Genomic DNA, 18,847 nt, shown 5'->3' with positions numbered 1-18,847 from the left:
TTGGGTGGTTCCTCCAACCAGAATTATAGGTTTTAGAGTATGGATCATTCGTTTGCATAGATGAATTCCCAAGGTAATTAGCTTCCTCCCAGTTAGTTCCTTCTTATGTCTCCAACTCTTCTTGAGGTGAAGGTTGAGTATGGATAGCTGCAACCTGATTCTTCTCTATTTGCTTGGTCAGCTCAACCAGTTGCTTGGTGATCATCTTGTTCTGGCCCAAGATTGCATCCATATGGTTTAATTCCAAGACTCCCATGTTGTTGCTCCTATCTGAGGCATAAAAGTACTCATTGTCAGCCACTGTCTCTATAACATCAATGGCTTCTTCAATGGTCTTCTTCTTGTTTAGGGAACCTCCAGATGAGTGATCTACAGTCTTTCTTGATTCACAATTCAGTCCTTCATAGAAGATGTGAATTTACACCCACTCATTAAACATATCAGGTGGGCATATCTTTGTCAAATCCTTAAACTCTCCCAAGATTCATAAAGAGTTTCACCATCCTGATGTCTGAATGTCTGCACTTCAGTTCTTAGGCTGTTTACTCTTTGTGGAGGGTAGAACCTTGTCAAAAATCTGTTCATTACATCTTTCCAGGTTTTCAAGCTTTCCTTGGAGAATGACTCCAGCCATTTTGATGCAGTCCCTCAAAGAAAATGGAAACAGTAGCAATCTATAGGTGTCAGGATGAACGCCATTAGATTTAACTGTATCACATATCCTTTGGAATTTAGTGAGATGCTCATTAGGATCCTCTTGTGCACTACCTCCAAAAGAACAGTTGTTCTGGACAAGAGTTATGAGCTAAGGCTTTAATTCGAAATTATTAGCATGGATAGTTGGCCTTTGAATGCTGATGCCACAATTTCCTAGATTTGGATTGATGTATGATCCAAGAACTCTCCTCTCTTGTCCAGGAGGGTTAGCTCCACCCCTTCTGGCATGGTTGTTCACCTCTCCTTCATGATGGTTTTCCATGTCATCCTCCATGGTTATATCAAAGTATTCCTCCTCTTCTTCTGCACCAACATCCCTTTTTCCTCTTGCTTCCCTCCTTAATCTCAAGAAGGTTCTTTCCAGTTCACTATCAAAGGAAGTTAAAGTTTCCTTTCTCCTACCTGTCATAGAATAAACAGGTACAAGAAAAAGCAATTGCAATATCCACTAAAACAGAGTATAGTTAGCTTGGTTAGAGCAATTTATCAAATGGTTAGTGGGTTAGCTTGCTGGAAAGTAAAGAAGTAAGGCAAAATTAATGAAAAACAACTAAAAGAAAATTGCAGAGAATAACTGAACAACTAGAATTAAAATTCAATTAATCAAAAGAAAAAGTAAAGTGCTCAATCTAGTTATCCTCTAATTCAATAATTGTCAATACAAAACCAATCCCCGCCGGCAACGGCGCCATAAACTTGATACTCAAAAACTTGTCTCTCAACAAATTTCCTTCCGGCAAGTACACCGGTTTGTCATCAAGTAAAAACTCACTGAAGAATGAGGTCAAATCCCACAGGGAATAGTAGATTGAGAAATGTTAATTGGAGAATTATGCTAGTTAAGCAAAATCGGAATTGAATTGAGAATTGCAGAAAGTAAAATTGGCAGGAAACTTAAATGGCCAGAAATTATGTGACAGAAATTAAATTGCTACAAATTAAATGACAAAAGCTTAAATTGCAAGAAATTAAATGGGAATAGGGATTAAGCATGAAATTAAAGATGCAGAAAGTAAACAGAATGGGTAAGATCAGAGATGGGGGATTCATTGGGTTTTGGGAGATATTGAATTCTCCGGATCATATCATTTTCACCTCTTGGATTCTTCTCAGTGTCACTTGGGAAACCATCAGTGGGTTTCCGAATCTGCTGTGAGAGATGTCCTACTTGAGATTCTAGATTCTTAATAACCTCCCCTCGACTTTTTATATTCCCTCTTACTACTTCTTTGAATTTCTTTATGTCCTCAAATTCCTTGCCAAGGTTTGCAAGCATAGTTTCCATCCTGACCATTTCGTCCTCATCATGTGGTGCTGATTGGTTGGAATTGGGGTGTTGAGAGTGGTTGTTATGATTTTGGTATGGTGGATGTGAAAAAGTGTTTTGTGTGGTCTGGTATGGTTTTCGATTGGAGTTTTGGTGAGTGGAGTTGTTGTACTGGGTTGGATTGTTTGGTCTGTGGTTTAGGCCTTGGTTTTGTTGGTTCTCCCACCCAAAGTTTGGGTGGTTCCTCCAACCAGAATTATAGGTTTTAGAGTATGGATCATTCATTTTCCTAGATGAATTTCCAAGGTAATTAGCTTCCTCCCAGTTAGTTCCTTCTTCTGTCTCCAACTCTTCTTGAGGTGAAGGTTGAGTATGGATATTTGTAGCCTGATTCTTCTCCATTTGCTTGGTCAACTCAGCCATTTACTTGGTGATCATCTTGTTCTGGGCTAGGGTGTCATCCATATGGTTTAATTCCAAGACTCCCCTGTTGTTGCTCCTTTCTGAGGCATAAAAGTACTCATTGTCAGCCACTGTCTCTATAACATCAATGGCTTCTTCAATGGTCTTCTTTTTGTTTAGGGAACCTCCAGATGAGTGATCTATAGCCTTTCTTGATTCACAATTCAGTCCTTCATAGAAGATGTGAATTTGCACCCACTCATTAAACATATCAGGTGGGCATTTCTTTGTCAAATCCTTGAATCTCTCCCAGGCTTCATAAAGAGTTTCACCATCCTGCTGTCTGAATGTCTGCACTTCAGTTCTTAGCCTGTTTACTCTTTGTGGAGGGTAGAACCTTGTCAAGAATCTGTTCATTACATCTTCCCAGGTTGTCAAGCTTTTCTTGGGGAATGACTCCAGCCATTTTGATGCTTTATCCCTCAAAGAAAATGGAAACAGTAGCAATCTATAGGTGTCAGGTTGAACGCCATTAGATTTAACTGTATCACATATCCTTTGGAATTTAGTGAGATGCTCATTAGGATCCTCTTATGCACTCCCTCCAACGTTGAGTCAAACGCCAATGACAGCAAGTTTCTCTAGGTTTTCTAAAGAGCATTTGAGTCAATGTTGGAGGGCCAATGTTTCACATCCACACGCATGCATCAAGCACGCGTACGCGTGGATGAGCATTTTTGACCCTTTTGCGCGGACGCACAAGGTACGCGTACGCGTGGATAGCGGAACGTTAGTCCTCCAAGCAAGGAGAGAATCATGCAATAAGGTCCGACAAACAAAGGTGAGAAGGGTAGCAGTGTAATGTTCATGGTTGGCTAGCTTTCTATGCATGCAACAATTACAGAAGAAATTTAAATGATGGATGCTTTTATCTAGCTTACTTTATGAAATATTTTTTTTAAGTTTCTTCCTTGAACAAGCTTTTCATTCTGTTTATGGCTTATTCTTTTTCGGGTGCTTTGCACCATGAGTTACAAGCAAAGCTACGACTCTAAATGCTTTGTTTTCAAGTATTACCACCTGATACATAAGCACCACAAGCATTTAATCAGAGGTCTCTTTCTTTTAGCTCATTTTGTTTCTTATCCTTTTGACTCTTTAATCATTGATGCTCAGAGCCTTGAGCTTTGAGGGAGTGCTTTTTGCGCTTGAGCCTAACCTTGACTCTAAGTGTTTTGTTTACAAGTTTTTTGCTTGATACAGAAACACCACAAGTACTTAACAATTGAATTGTCATTGGTACTCAGAGCCTTCAGCTTTCTCATTGTTTCCCTTTTTCTTTTGTTTTCCTTAATTGCAGTTGCTTCTTCAAGGTTTTCATGATTTCAAAGATTTCATAAAATTTCCTAGATGAAAACTTCAAGTTAAACAAATTCAATTGCAATTGAGCAACAAAATAATCATGCTATCTTCCCAATACTTATATGCTCATGCTACTTCTTCTTTAGTGACCTTGTTTGTTTATGATCATGAAATTAAATTACTTTGGACTCACAAAATTCAAGATGGTAATCATAATGTCACAGCAACAATTTACAGTTCATACATCAAACTATGCTTATTCACAAGGAGCAATCACACATACATACAAAGAAAATAGAAGACAATCATGCAATTGAAAATACTGGAAATAAATAAGAGGAAAAGGAACTTTACCACCTTGTGGTTTGTCTTCATTGTTGTTGTCCTTCACCTCCTGTTCTTCCCCTTCCCACACCATTTTAAGATGATTGCTTATCCTCCAGCAATAATTAAAATAGTGGTGATGAGGTTCATGATGGGTCATGAATGTCTTAAACACTGAAATATGAGTAATGTATGTAGTTAAGCATGCAAAAATTAAAGGTAACACTGCAGGCCTAAGAAGCAAAGGCATTATGATTAAACAAACAAGTGATGTTGCTGGATACATTGCATAAAAAATATAAGTGGCACACCAAACTTAGTGTGACACTTTCTCTTAGAATTGATGCAAGTATCCAAAAAGATTAAAAAATGGATTGTTGTAGGGCAACACCAAACTTAAAATGTAACCATATATGCCAATTTTATTTGAAAGAAAGCTAAATAAAAGAAATTGTTCTATGTGTTAATACAAAAATCATCAAGAGCTAGAGGTGTCACAAAAAAGGGCTTCTTGGTGAGGCATTAACACAAACAGTCAAAGAGCATAAAAATAAAAAATGAAAGCAAGTAAATGAACAGAAAGAAAATGTCTAATCTAGGTAACCAACCAACCGGTAGTTTGTTAATCATGATTAATCCCCGGCAACGGCGCCATAAACTTGATTGAAAGAATTATTGTATCACTACAACAATCCCCTTCGGTAAGTATACCGAATTGTCGTCAAGTAATAACTCACAAGAGTGAGGTCGAATCCCACAGAGATTAACGGATTAAGCAATCAATAGTTAATTGATTAGTCTAGTTAGATGATTCAGTTTGTTGTGATAAGCAGCAGAAAAGTAAATTGCATTAAAGTAAATAAAAGCAGTAAAGTGCAGAAAAGTAAATTGACATAAATGTAAAGTGTAGGAAGTAAATGACAGAAAGTAAAAGAAAAAAATGAACATTGGGATCAAGAGATATTGCAGTTCTCTGGATCAAGTTCATCCTTATCTCTTTTTCAATCAATGCATTCATTGATCTTCTTGGCAATCTTAAGTGATTGGATCCCAATGTCTTGGCTCACCAATCTCTCTAAGCTTGAACAATTTCCCAATGTCTTGGTTTAATTGTTCATGGGAAGAGATGAAGCTTGGTCACTGATTATACCATACACATTCATAGATCAAAGTATTGGTAGGATTTCAAGCATTTCTAGCATGATTTCCTCATTCCTCTGTCAAGGTTCCGAGGAAATCCAATTATGAACAATTTCTCCGTCGAGACAATTGTTCAATTGAATTAGGATTGAAAGCTTTCTAGTAAGACCAAGAGAAAAGACAGAGAAAGGATGATGAAAATTACAATTGATCCATTAAATAACAATAGAGCTCTCTAACCCAATGAAAAGAGTTAGTTTAGTTCATTGCTCTATTCTAACAGAGAAGAAATAAAATGCAAAAAATAGAAGAAGAAGAAGAATTAGAATTCAAACAGAAATGGAAACTTTAAATTCATAATGGAAATTACAAACTAAAATTAAGCTACCAGAAAAGCAAAAAAGAAAAGAAAAGAAAGAAAAGTGCATGAAAGGTGTGTTCAGGGGATGTGGATGCATGATTCTGGACTCCCCTCCAATCCAGAATGATTCCTCCAATCCAGCTACTGCCTATATATAGGCTTTCAAAGCTGAAAATTCAAATTATGAAAATGAATTAAAATTCTTAATCTAGATCCTTCTTGTGCCTTGGATGTGTGATAATTGATGGACTCAGTTTGCTTGCATAATCCAGCGGTGTAATTTGGGCGTTTAGTAATGTTGCAGTGCTAAAAATTGCTCCTAGATTCTGTCATCCACGTTTGAGTCAACGTTGGCATGCAAACATCCGCTCCAACGTTTTTCAATCCACGCATACGCGTGCATGCTGCTTTTTTGCCAATCGACACGTATGGGTGACCTATGTGTACGCGTCATATCAGATTTTTGCCCAGGGATGATATCGCGGACGTTGGACCCAGCATTTGTCCCCCAACGTTACCTCCGACGTTAGCCTTTTCACACGTGCGCGCAGGTGACGCACACACGTGGCTTGTCATTTTTTGCTACTCATGCGTACGCGTGGGTTACGCGTACGCGTGGTTTGCAATTTCTTCAACAAGAACGCGTGCGTGATAAACCCATATTTTATGATGTATTTTGTGCTCAATTTAGGTAATTTATTCAATCCTTCACTCACTTATTCATGTAAATTGCATGGTTTTACTTTCCCTTCCTTATTATGTGATGTATGTGAAAAACATGTTTCCTATGCTTAAAAATTATAAATTTTAATTACCCTTTATTACCATTCGATGCCGTGATTTGTGTGTTGAGTAGTTTCAGATCTCATAAAGGCAGGAATGACTTAAAGGATGGAAAGGAAACATACAAAAATGGAAGGAAAGCACAAAATAGAGTTTTTGAAGAAACTGGCAGCGACGCGAACGCATGGACGACGCGGCCGCATGCCCAGCGCGAAAAGGCAGCGATGCGAACGCATGACTGACGCGGACGCGTGACCGAAGCGAACGCGTGACAAAGAAAACTCCCAGATGACGCGACCGCGTGACCCACGCAGACGTGTGACATACGCCACGCACCAGAAACTGCAGAAAATGCCCCCAGCGATTTCTGAAACCCTTTTTGGCCCAGATCCAAGTCCAGAAAACACAGATTAGATGTTATAAAGTGGGGGAATGCATCCATTTAGAGAGGCTTTCGATTATTATTTACTTTTCATAGTTTAGATGTAGTTTTTAGAGAGAGAAGTTCTCTCCTCTCTCTTAGGTTTTAGGATTAGGATTCCTCTTAAAGGATTTAGGATTTCAACTCTTCATCAGGTTCAATATTCCTTTTACTTTATATTTCTCTTTTGCTTTCAGATACTTTAATGCTCTCATTTAATTACTTATGTTGCCAAATTTTACTTATGAACTCTTTATGTTTTTGGATTAATTTCCTTTTATTAAATGCAATTGAGGTATTTCAGATTTATGATTCTTATTTAGCTTTTTTATATTCTTGGCTTTAATTGATTAACTGGAGGCTCTTAAGTTATTAAACTTATCGTGATTGTTAATTAATTCCTCTAATTGACTGGAATTCCACTAACTCTAGTCTTTCCTTAGGAGTTGGTTAGGACTTAGGAATCTAACTAATTACTCCACTTGACTTTCCCTTGCTTTTGTAAAGGTTAACTAAGTGGGGTTAAATTCAATTCTCATAAGAATAACTAGGATAGGACTTTCGAATTTTGATACATTGCCAAGAGTTTCATTAGATATTAATTTATTAATTCCTGATATTTACCTTCTTGCCATTTACTATTTTTTCTCTTTATCTTATACATTAAAAACCCCCAATTCACAAGACTCATAACCAATAATAAGAACATACCTCCCTGCAATTCCTTGAGAAGACAACCCGAGGTTTGAATACTTCGGTTATCAATTTTTTTAGGGGTTTGTTACTTGTGACAACCAAAACATTTGTAAGAAAGGATGATTGCTTGGTTTAGAAACTATACTTGCAACGAGAATTTATTCTGAATTCTAAACCGTCAATCAACCGTTCTTCAAAATGGCGCCGTTGCTGGAGAATTGCAAACGTGTGCCTTATTATTGGTTATTGTAAATATTTTTCTCTTACTTGTTTATTTGTTTTTATTTTTCGGTTTTAATTTCTATTAGCTACTATGAATTCTCAGCCCTCTCGCTTTGAGTTTGGCTCTAAATTTGTTGAAAGGAGCGGAAGCTATAACAGGAATATACATCAAGGTCTAAGCAATCAAAGATGGATGGAGTCAAGAGGATCTGATCAACCCTTTAGGCAACAACACCCTCCAAGATATCATGGGCAAGGACCACTCAACAATGAATACCAAGCTGATAGATACGGTGGACCCCCTTGTAATTACCAACAAGCCCCACCCTGTGCTTATAGACCATCCTCTCAACGTAGCTTTGAACCACCACATTCACAAGTTCCTTTTCACCATTCACCACTATATGACCCTTATCCACTATAATCCCAATCCAATTACTCCCAAGAACCACTACATTCTTATTTTGAACCCTCTTCCCCAACCAATGAAACCTCATACCCACCCCAACCTCCAATGAATGACAAACTTCGTGTTCTTCTTCAAGGGCAAGCAAAGATGCAAAGGGGCGTACTGGAACTCACTACTGCCTTAACTGAGGTAGTAAATATAATAGCTTCCTGACATCTGAGAACTCAAAGTACTCCCATGGCTACATGTGGAGAATCAAAAGAAGAGCGTAGCATGAAGGAAACACTAGAAACCTCGGTGGACAATGAGGAGCATGGCTTTGTATTGGAACAAGTAGAGGAAGCCATGATAGTTGGAGAGGAAGAAGTGGTTGAAGATTTAGGAGATGCTGAACCTCCATGGGAATCGAGAACAATAAAGGATTCCGCTAAGAAGTTCGAATTTGATGCCAAGGAGGATAGTGCACAACCTCCAATGCATATACCTTGTGAAAAATTGGATGGAACAGACCAAGAAGTTGATTTCATAAGCAGTGATGATCATGAATCAAGCTCTTTTAGTCATGAACTTACATCCGCAACTGAACTCCATGAACCTGAAGAACCTTATCCAAGTGAATACGAAGATGATGTCGAGGTAGATTTCTCTTAACCTCCAACATATGACTTGAGTGACGAGGAAGACATCGAAGAATTTGATCAAGACGCAGTTGCAGTTGAAGAATTTTGCAAAGAAATGGAGGAATTCACAGAAGAATACAAGGGAGTAGAGCTTGCAGAACCACTGGAAACACCTATCCCAAGGCCATTACCACCTATTAAAAGCTTCAAGTGGGTACAATCCTTAACCTTTATCTTTACTCTTCCACTTGAATATGGTTTGCTTGAAACAGATGGCCAGCTTAGAGCTCTCTGCGGCTTTAAGAGTAAGAGGGAAATGGCTTGTACTCAAAGCTGGTGTGCAAGATTCAATAGGGTTCCATGCTTCAATTCGAAGTGCAAGGATTGGTGTTATGTTCAATTGAATGGGTCTCGGAAAACGTTTGGTCATCTTAGTGAGAATACAATTTCTAAACCGCCCGGATGGAAGAATATAGATCAAAATAGAGGCGGATTTAAAAACAAAGTTTGGGATCCTGGAAAATATTTTGACATTCGTCACCCCGGGAGCCTGAGAATCTGTTTGAAGCTGCTCAAAAGCATTACATGCCTAGTTTGGGACCCCGGAGGCTGTTGGCATTCCAAACATTGGTGGAGATTTCTGGATGAATTTAAGCATAAACCACCGTAACAGGAAGCTCATCAAATGTCCAACTTAAGGACTTTAACTAAAAGTGCTAGGTGGGAGACAACCCACCATGGTATGGTCGTTTCTTTTTCAATTATTTCGTGTTGTTTGTTTTAATATTATATTATTTTCATTGAACCTGAATGTTATTCATAGCATTTGCATCAGCATTACACACTGCATAATTGCATACAAAAAAAAAATGCACGCGACGCGTAAGCGTCGCTGACGCGTCCGCGTCACAAGTGCATCAGGAAGTAAAGGAAAGTGAACAGAAAGTCAAGCGAAAGCGTGGCTGGAGGCGTGCCTTTGGCACAGATTATTCCACGCGACCGCATTGCTAACGCATTCGCGTCAGTTGCAAAAACTACCTCCCACGCATCCGCTTCACTCACGCGAACGCGTGATCTAGAAAACGGCGTAAAAATCCAATGCCCAGAAATCTGGGTTGGAATCGTGCGGCTAGTGTGCGTTTAGCACAAACGTCCAATGCGTTCGTGTCCCTGACGCGAACGCGTCACTTGCAAAACACTCATCCCACGCGAAAGCGTGAGCGACACATCCGCGTCGCGTGGATATCATGGCCCCCCTAAATGGAAACAGAGAGTTGCGCTGAAACGACGCTGGAACTGTGCGTTTAGCACAATTTCCAGCGACGCGGTCGCGTGCCTCACATCTCCGCGTCATCCATCTTTTACCCAACCCACGCTGTCGCGTCCATCACGTGACCGCGTCAACCCCATTTTACCCTAGTCACGCGATCGCGTGGATTTAAATCCACCAACCCCAAGTCACACGAACCCTAGACACCATTGTGCCCCCACATACCCCCCCTTCTCCTTCCCTTCTCTGCAACTCCCCCCTCTGCAACCATCACCACCGCCAACCACCTCCGACCGCCGCACCACCCCCAACCACCCAGCCCACCGTGACGCCCACCCCCCTCTCTTCCTTCTCCCCTCCTTCTCTTCCCTTCTCTTCTCTCCCCTTCACCACTGCCCCCTACCGCGGACCACCTCCGACCACCGCCTCCCACCAGCGACCACCACCACAACATCACCACCCTCACCCCCTTCCTCCTTACCCCCCTCTACAACATTAACCCCAACCCCTAACCCCCCTGCCACCAAACAGCCGCCCACCGCCGCGCCAACCACCCATCACCGCCGCGTCAGCACCACCACCACCACACCCCCATCATCTCTCTGTTCCATAAATTTGTTCTACCACACACCAAGTTCTGCCGAACGCCAATTTCTCTATCACTTGTAGTTATCTACTTATTTTTTCTGATTATGTTCGAATTAGGCTAGTTAGAGATGCATGTTTGTAGTGGATTCTAGGTGGTTAGGTAGCTAGGATGTGGTTAGTGGATTTAGGCATGTTAATTGCGCCGTACTTGTTGCTTGTTTTACTTATTCTGCACTTTTGATCTGGTTGTGATGTTCATACTGTTCATATGCTATTCTCTACTGTTTCATGCTACTGTTACACTGCTCTTTCATGCTCCTGTTATCTGTGTCTATTTGCAGCTTTATTTCAATTCATATGAACTGTTTTTCTTGCTGTTTATTTCCCAGGAACATCCAATTTTAGCCGGAATGTTGCCCAATTTTTTGCAAATTCTGTCATTTTTTCATTCAGAAATTGGTTTTGGCAATTTTAAATTTTGCACTACTTAGCTACAACCAAACCATTTCATGAATGCATGGGCCAACATTCTTTTTCCTTTCAATTTCCTGGTTAATAAATTGCATTATTGATGATTCAATTTTAATTTTTGCTATTTCTATATCTATATGAATCATCATCAATAACCTGATATCCTTGCTTGAATATGATTTAATTATTCTTTAAATTTGAGAATTTATTATTACCTAGGAAACAATTCTCATGCCACTTACTTTACCCTTCTTTTCACTAACTCACTACTTTACCTTTCTAACTTCCTTTTTCACTCCTGACCATTTTAACTTTCAAACTTCTCTTTTTACTTTTTTACTAATTACTTTAACCTTTTTTTTAACTCATGGCATGATTATTGTTTTTCCTAATTTACATGTATTCTACTTATAATATATTTTGGATTGTGATTTTTCTTCTCAGATTTTTTTTAACTCAAATACAGTCCAAATGTACATATATCTAACTCATTTCATAATTCTAATGCTCTTTTGCCGCTATGTGCTTATATTATTATTATTCTTTTTGCCTACTTATTTTCCTGCTTTGTTCTTCAATTATATCCTGGACTCTCTGCTTTTTAGGATGTCTGACCCTCAACGAAAAGGAAAAGGCAAAACAACCACTGGCAAAAGAAAACGAGGCGAATCCTCTATGTCTCTCCTGGACATTATGCATGATGACTCCTGGCGGGAAAAGCACTTTACCCCGCAGGAGAAGGCTGACCAGCTCCTCACTGCCACAGATCCAGTAAAATTTGCAAACAGATACTGTGAGATGAAGTATCTGGTGTTTGCCACCTCCAGGAACCTGTACCTAGAGAGAACTCTGAAAATTCCAGAAGAACTACAGCAGTACACCTCCGAACAGATAAAACAGAGAGGCTGGCTCTTCTTGGAGAGAAACTTGACAGAGGTCAATGCTTCCTGGGTCAGAGAGTTTCACTGCAACTATTTCAAGACTTCCCTGGATGCAGTGCACCTCAGAGGGAAATAGATTTTGGTCACTGAGGAAGCCATTGAGGACATCCTCCACCTTCAGCCTAAATCAGATCAGCCTGATAGTTACCAAAAGGCTGAAGAGGACATGCGCTTTTTGAGATTTGACTGGGATGCTGTCAAGCAGAGGATAGTCCTTGATCCTACTGTCCCATGGGTCATGGTAAAGAACACAGCAATGCCTAAGGGAATCAAGCTGATGTATCTGAATGATGAGGCTCGGCTCTGACACCAGATCCTGAGCAACTTTGTTATGCCGAGCACTCATGAGACGGAGCTGCCTGCTGCTATGATCACCCTCATCTGGTGTGTGATGGAGGGTAAGGACCTGTATCTTCCACGTTTCATCAGGCATTACATGGCCAGGGTCCATGTCAGAGGTACCCTCCCTTTCCCTTATCTGATCACCCAGCTAGGCCGTCGAGCTGACGTACCTTGGGAACTTGCTGATGAGAAGGCACCTGCTGCAGACTGCAAGAAGATTATCCCTCACAGCAGGAAGTTTCAGGCTTTAGGCTATAGACCTCCATTCTTCCCCGCTTCTGGTGAGGCAGCCACATCTTTAGCTGCCCCTTCTGCCTCCACTGCTGCACCAGCCTCATCCACTTCCCATCCACTTGCCCCTGAGCCCATTTATCATTTGGTGCATCGACTCTTTGCCCGCTTGGATCGTATGGAGCGTCGCAACAAGCGACGCTATGAGCACTTCAAGTTGATGATCCGATCCGGTGGCGACATCCCCTCCGAGCCTGACACCCCATCTGATACATCTGAGGCAGACGCGAGCGATCATGCGGACGAGATACATGCCCAGGCTGAGCAGGCAGGACTAGAGCAGGTTGCGCCACAGCAGGAGGAGCCACACCAGATACAGGCCGCAGATCCAGATATTCGTATACAATCAGAGCCTCCACTGCAGCAGACAGATCCTCCTACCCTTATCCAGTCTGCAGATCTTCAGGCCACCACAGCGACTCCAGTAGCCCATCCTTCTGGTGATGACACTCCTTCACACCCAGCTTGAGTGAGCATCGAGGACGATGCTTTATTTTAAGTGTGGGGAGGTCGCCATCTCTGGCGTATCTTTTAGGGTGAACCACTACAGACTCTTTTATCTTATTTTGTTTATTTTTCTGTACTTTTATCTTTATTTTTATTTTTCAGTACTTATACATTGTTCTTTTCATGTATTTTTACTTTATTTTCGCATTTTGCACTTTAGTTCATATTTTAGCCATTTAGTTTAGTTTGTAATCCTAAACCTATTTGTTACAGAATATGTGGATTCATTAGTATAGTTTACCCCTTTTAGCATATAATAGTTTGGTTTAATTGAAAATAAAAAGAAGTAAACTAGAGACTTTAACATAATAAAACAATCCACACACCTTGTATATATAGCATTACATGTTAGTTAGTTAACAACATTTCTTCAAAGAGGAACACTAAGATTTTAAGTGCCACCCTAAGACTTACATTGAGAATAATGGGAACTCTTGATTTTTACTTGCATGACATGTATAACTGATATATGCTTTTTGAGCTGGAGAACACACAGCCTGTGAGTTTTGAGCTTAATTGTATGGTTACATTCAAACCATAAATTTTATTCCTGTGTGTTTTACCCTTCTTTTTCATTCTGATGTTCTTTACTTTGTTTTAATCTATATGTCCAATATAGAATATAGATACATCACCCTTGTTAGCCTCATTGAGCTTTTTAATCCCCTTCTGTTCTATAACCACATTACTAGCCTTAAGCAGAAAAACAAAATAAAAAAATCCCAAGTTGAATCCTTGGTCAGCTTAAGATAGAAATTGTGTACAATTTAAGTGTGGGGAATTTTATAGGAACATTGGATGATAGAAACAAAGTAGGAATTTAAAAAAATTAAAAAAAAAGAGAATAAGATGTTTCAAAAACAAATATGGGAAGCATGCTCATGTGAAATCAAGACAATTGAATTACCATGTGCATTGATGAAAAAAAAATTCAAGTATTCAAATAAAGGGGATACAAAAATTTCCCAATTGCAAAATAAAAAGAATCAATGCACATGGGACAAAATTAAAATTTAATGGATGAGTTTGCAATACAAAGAGGAAAATTTGGGCAGATAGGTTAAGAAACTTTGATTTATAAAGTATGTATGTTAGGTGAGATCTTAGACTAATCAAGGATTCGCTTATTAGCTCACTTAGCCTTATACATATACCCTTACCTTTACCTTGGTCCCATTACAACCTTGAAAAAGACCTCATGATTTTTGATGTCTGTATTCCATATTTGTTGATTGGTTAGATGAAGAACAAAGTTATAGAAAGTAAGGATAGAAAAAGAATAGAGTGATTAATCCAATAAACAATGAGTGACTAGAGAGTAAACACAAATCCAGTGAGGGTTCAATAGCTCATCACCATATATCTCTGCTTAATTGTTAAGTGTCTTGCAAGTTTGTGAAATATTTTTACCCATCTCAATTGTAAAAGTGCTTTAACATTATCTAAGGTCTGGCTATGTGTATATGATTCCTTAAGGATATGAATTAATTTAACTACATGTAAGCTTTATATACAAATGGATAAAAAACTAGAATTGCATGATTCATTTAGGAAGTTGCATTTAGAATAGATTCCATTGCATGAGATTCCACCACTTTAACCTTACCTTATTCTTTCTCTTGGATTTAGCATGAGGACATGCTATTGTTTAAGTGTGGGGAGGTTGATAAACCCATATTTTATGATGTATTTTGTGCTCAATTTAGGTGATTTATTCAATCCTTCACTCACTTATTCATGTAAATTGCATGGTTTTACTTTCCCTTCCTTATTATGTGATGTATGTGAAAAACATGTTTCCTATGCTTAAAAATTGTCAATTTTAATTACCCTTTATTACCATTCGATGCCGTGATTTGTGTGTTGAGTAGTTTCAGATCTCCTAAAGGCCGGAATGACTTAAAGGATGAAAAGAAAACATACAAAAATGGAAGGAAAGCACAAAATGGAGTTTCTGAAGAAACTGGCAGTGACGCGAACACATGGACAACGCGGCCGCATGCCCAGCACGAAAAGGCAGCGACACGAACGCGTGACTGACGCGGATGTGTGCCTTGATCAGAACACAGATGACGTGTACGCGTGACTGAAGTAAACGCGTGACAAAGAAAACTCCCAGATGACGCGACCGCGTGACCCACGCAGACGTGTGACAGACGCCACGCACCAGAAACTGCAGAAAATGCCCCCAGCGATTTCTGAAACCCTTTTTGGCCCAGATCCAAGTCCAGGAAACAGAGATTCGAGGTTATAAAGTGGGGGAATGCATCCATTCAGAGAGGCTTTCGATTATTATTCACTTTTCATAGTTTAGATGTAGTTTTTAGAGAGAGAGGTTCTCTCCTCTCTCTTAGGTTTTAGGATTAGGATTCCTCTTAAAGGATTTAGGATTTCAACTCTTCATCAGGTTCAATATTCCTTTTACGTTATATTTCTCTTTTGCTTTCAGATACTTTAATGCTCTCATTTAATTACTTATGTTTCCAAATTGACTTATGAATTCTTTATGTTTTTGGATTAATTTCCTTTTATTAAATGCAATTGAGGTATTTCAGATTTATGATTCTTATTTAGCTTTTTTATATTCTTGGCTTTAATTGATTAACTGGAGGCTCTTGAGTTATTAAACTTATCGTGATTGTTAATTAATTCCTCTAATTGACTGGAATTCCACTAACTCTAGTCTTTCCTTAGGAGTTGGCTAGGACTTGGGAATCTAACTAATTAGTCCACTTGACTTTCCCTTGCTTTTGTAAAGGTTAACTAAGTGGGGTTAAATTCAATTCTCATAAGAATAACTAGGATAGGACTTCCGAATTTTCATACTTTGCCAAGAGTTTCATTAGATATTAAATTATTAATTCTTGCAATTTACCTTCTTGCCATTTACTATTTTTGCTCTTTATCTTATACATTAAAAACCCCCAATTCACAAGACTCATAACCAATAATAAGAACATACCTCCCTGAAATTCCTTGATAAGACGACCTAAGGTTTGAATACTTCGGTTATCAAATTTTTTAGGGGTTTGTTACTTGTGACAACCAAAACTTTTGAAAGAAAGGATGATTGCTTGGTTTAGAAACTATACTTGCAACGAGAATTTATTCTGAATTCTAAACCGTCAATCAACCGTTCTTCAACGCGTGAGGGACGCGTACGCGTGGCTGCAAATTTGTCCAGGCTTCTTTTGTGCGCACGTTGGAGTTGACATTGGATCACCAACGTTCCCTCCAACGTTGCTTCTTCAATTTTTTTCCTTACAGCATTGGTTCATTGCTAAAGTTTATTCTACTTTGCCATCAACGTTGGCTCCCCAACTCTGCTTTTCTCTACTTTTCTTGCCTATCAACAAATAAATAGGTGTATCAAAGTACTATACAAGATAATATCTACTATACTAAGTGTGCTAATAATGCTCAAAATCATGACTTCACGTAGTGTGATCTATTCCATCATATTTACCCTGTATATTAACTAAAATTCACCTATACTTGAGATTTGATTTATGCAGAGATTTTTTATTGTTTTGCTCCTTTATCATTGCCTGTTTTTCTATGAAAAAGCATAAAAAAACAGGCAATGATGCCCTGGCATCATATCTCATCTTTGATGTGTCAATCAAAATGAGCCTTGATTTGCAATGCCAACTACGAAACATCCTTCTCTTACGCTTCATCCCGCAAAGTGCCCTAAGTTGACCATCCGTTTCAAGCAAACCATACTCAAGTGGGAATATGAAGCAAATAGAGATAAGTTTTATCCACTCAAATGAAGGAGTAGATGACAACCTAGGTAAAAAAGCTTCCAAGGATCTTGACAAAGCGTATTCAACTTCCGTCCTTCTTTTTCTAAGGGTCTCCACCTCCTCATAAGATTTCTCAATTCCAATCCTTTGCTCATCAATTTTATCTAACTCTTTTCCCTTACTCAAACCACAATTGGGAGTGTGGGAGGAGTCTACCTCCACAACGCTTTCAAATTCACCGGGAGAAGGTCCTTCAAGTTCAAAGGATTCTTCACCACTAAGATTTTATGCTTGATCGTCATTGCCATGGGAACTCAATTCTCGCTCTATCCCATCCAATTCTTCATATGGAATATACTTTGGAGGTTGTGCACTTTCCTCCTTAACACCAACTTCAATATTCTTGGAGGGGTTTGCCTTAACTCTAGGTTCCCATGGAGGTTTCACATCTCCTAAGTCTTCAACCAATTCTTCCTCTTCTTCAACAATCATAGCTTCCTCCAATTGTTCCAACACAAAGTCACATTCCTATTTTCCACCGGAGTTTCCAATGTCTCTTTCATGCTAGGCTCTTCATTTGATTCCCCACATGTGGCCATGGGGGTATTTTGAGTGTCCAAGCATTGGGAGGCTAATCGGTTTACTACCTCGTCCAAGGTGGCTATGAATTCTAGTACCTCCCTTTGCATCTCTTCTTGCCCTTGAAAGATAAGATTAAGGGTTCCATCTATTGGAGATTGGGGTGGATAGGAAGGTTCATTATTTTGGTGGAAGAGTTCATAATAGGAAGGTGGTTCTTCTTGGTAGGGGTGTGGCGGTTCAACACTCTCCAGTTTTTCCACTTGTTGCACAACACACTCCACGGTTGCTCCTCCATAATCATCCTTAAATGTGTTTTGCTTGTGGTATGAATCCCATGAGTCTATCTTTTGACGGATGGTTGCTTGAAGCTGATCCATTGATTCCTTGAGGTGATCCTTTGACTCTTGTTCTGTTTGGCTAACATAATTAGGATCATATGGCTCTTCGATTGATGGATATGAATATTCTTCCATGGAGGGTTGTGGAGGAAAGTAGAATTCATCTTGTGGGTGAAAATTTGCATACATTGGAGGTGGTTTATCTTAGTAATAGTATGGAGGAGGTGGTTCTTGGAGGTGTTGAGGTTGGAATGGTAGTGGTTCTATGTGTAGTTCATATGGCTCATATGGTTATTGGTATGGTGGGTAAGGATTAGGGTCATATGAAGGTGTTTGGTAAAAAGGGACTTGTGAGTATGGTTGATGGTTATGTGGAGGAAGGGGTTCATAGGCTTATGGTGGTGGTTGTTGATAGTCACAAGGATTTCCACCATAGCTATTGGATTGATATGCATTAGAAGTTGGATTATACCTATGAGAAACCGGAGGAGGTTGTTGCCAAGAAGGTTGATCAATCCCTTGAGGCTCCTCCTATCCTTGATTGTTCCACCCTTGATGCACATCCTCATTGAAGCTTCCATCCCCTACAACATAATTGTAATCACACTCATAGCCAAAGTGATGAGAATTCATAACAAAAAGATAAAATAAAGACAAAAGCTAACAAGAAATAATGAAACAAAGTCCTAAGACTAACAAAAACTAACAGACAAACATATTCACAATATTCACATATACACAATAACCAATGACAAGGCACACATTTGCAACTCCCCGGCAATGTCACCATTTTAATGAACAGATTTTTGTCGGTATAGAATTTCTCAATTGAAATCTCGTTGCAAGTATAGCTCTAAACTAATAAAACAATCCTCAATAAAAAATTTGTTTGTCACAAGTACAAACCCCAATAAAAATAATCGAAGTATTCAAACCTCGGGTCGTCTCTCAAGGAATTGCAGGGAAGTGTTCTTGTTATTGGTTATGGCAAAGTATTTTTGGGGTTTTGAATAAGAGACACGAGACTTAAATGACAAAAAATGT

General features: G+C 39.3%; 2 non-coding genes across 2 annotated transcripts; both read left to right on the top strand.

The window, feature by feature from the left end:
- Positions 1-434: 434 nt before the first annotated feature.
- Positions 435-540, top strand: LOC148577310 (small nucleolar RNA R71). The gene has a single exon (XR_015902808.1). It is a non-coding gene; the product is annotated as a small nucleolar RNA R71 (small nucleolar RNA).
- A 2,110-nt stretch (positions 541-2,650) lies between these two features.
- LOC148577309 (small nucleolar RNA R71) lies at positions 2,651-2,758 on the top strand. The gene has a single exon (XR_015904469.1). It is a non-coding gene; the product is annotated as a small nucleolar RNA R71 (small nucleolar RNA).
- The last annotated feature ends 16,089 nt before the right edge of the window (positions 2,759-18,847 follow it).

Source organism: Arachis ipaensis, chromosome B1 (genome assembly GCF_059453495.1).
Source record: "Arachis ipaensis isolate K30076 ecotype BB chromosome B1, ASM5945349v1, whole genome shotgun sequence".
NCBI classification, from domain to species: Eukaryota; Viridiplantae; Streptophyta; class Magnoliopsida; order Fabales; family Fabaceae; genus Arachis; species Arachis ipaensis.
Note: the sequence above shows the minus strand (reverse complement) of the source record. Positions and strands in the feature narration are given on the sequence as shown.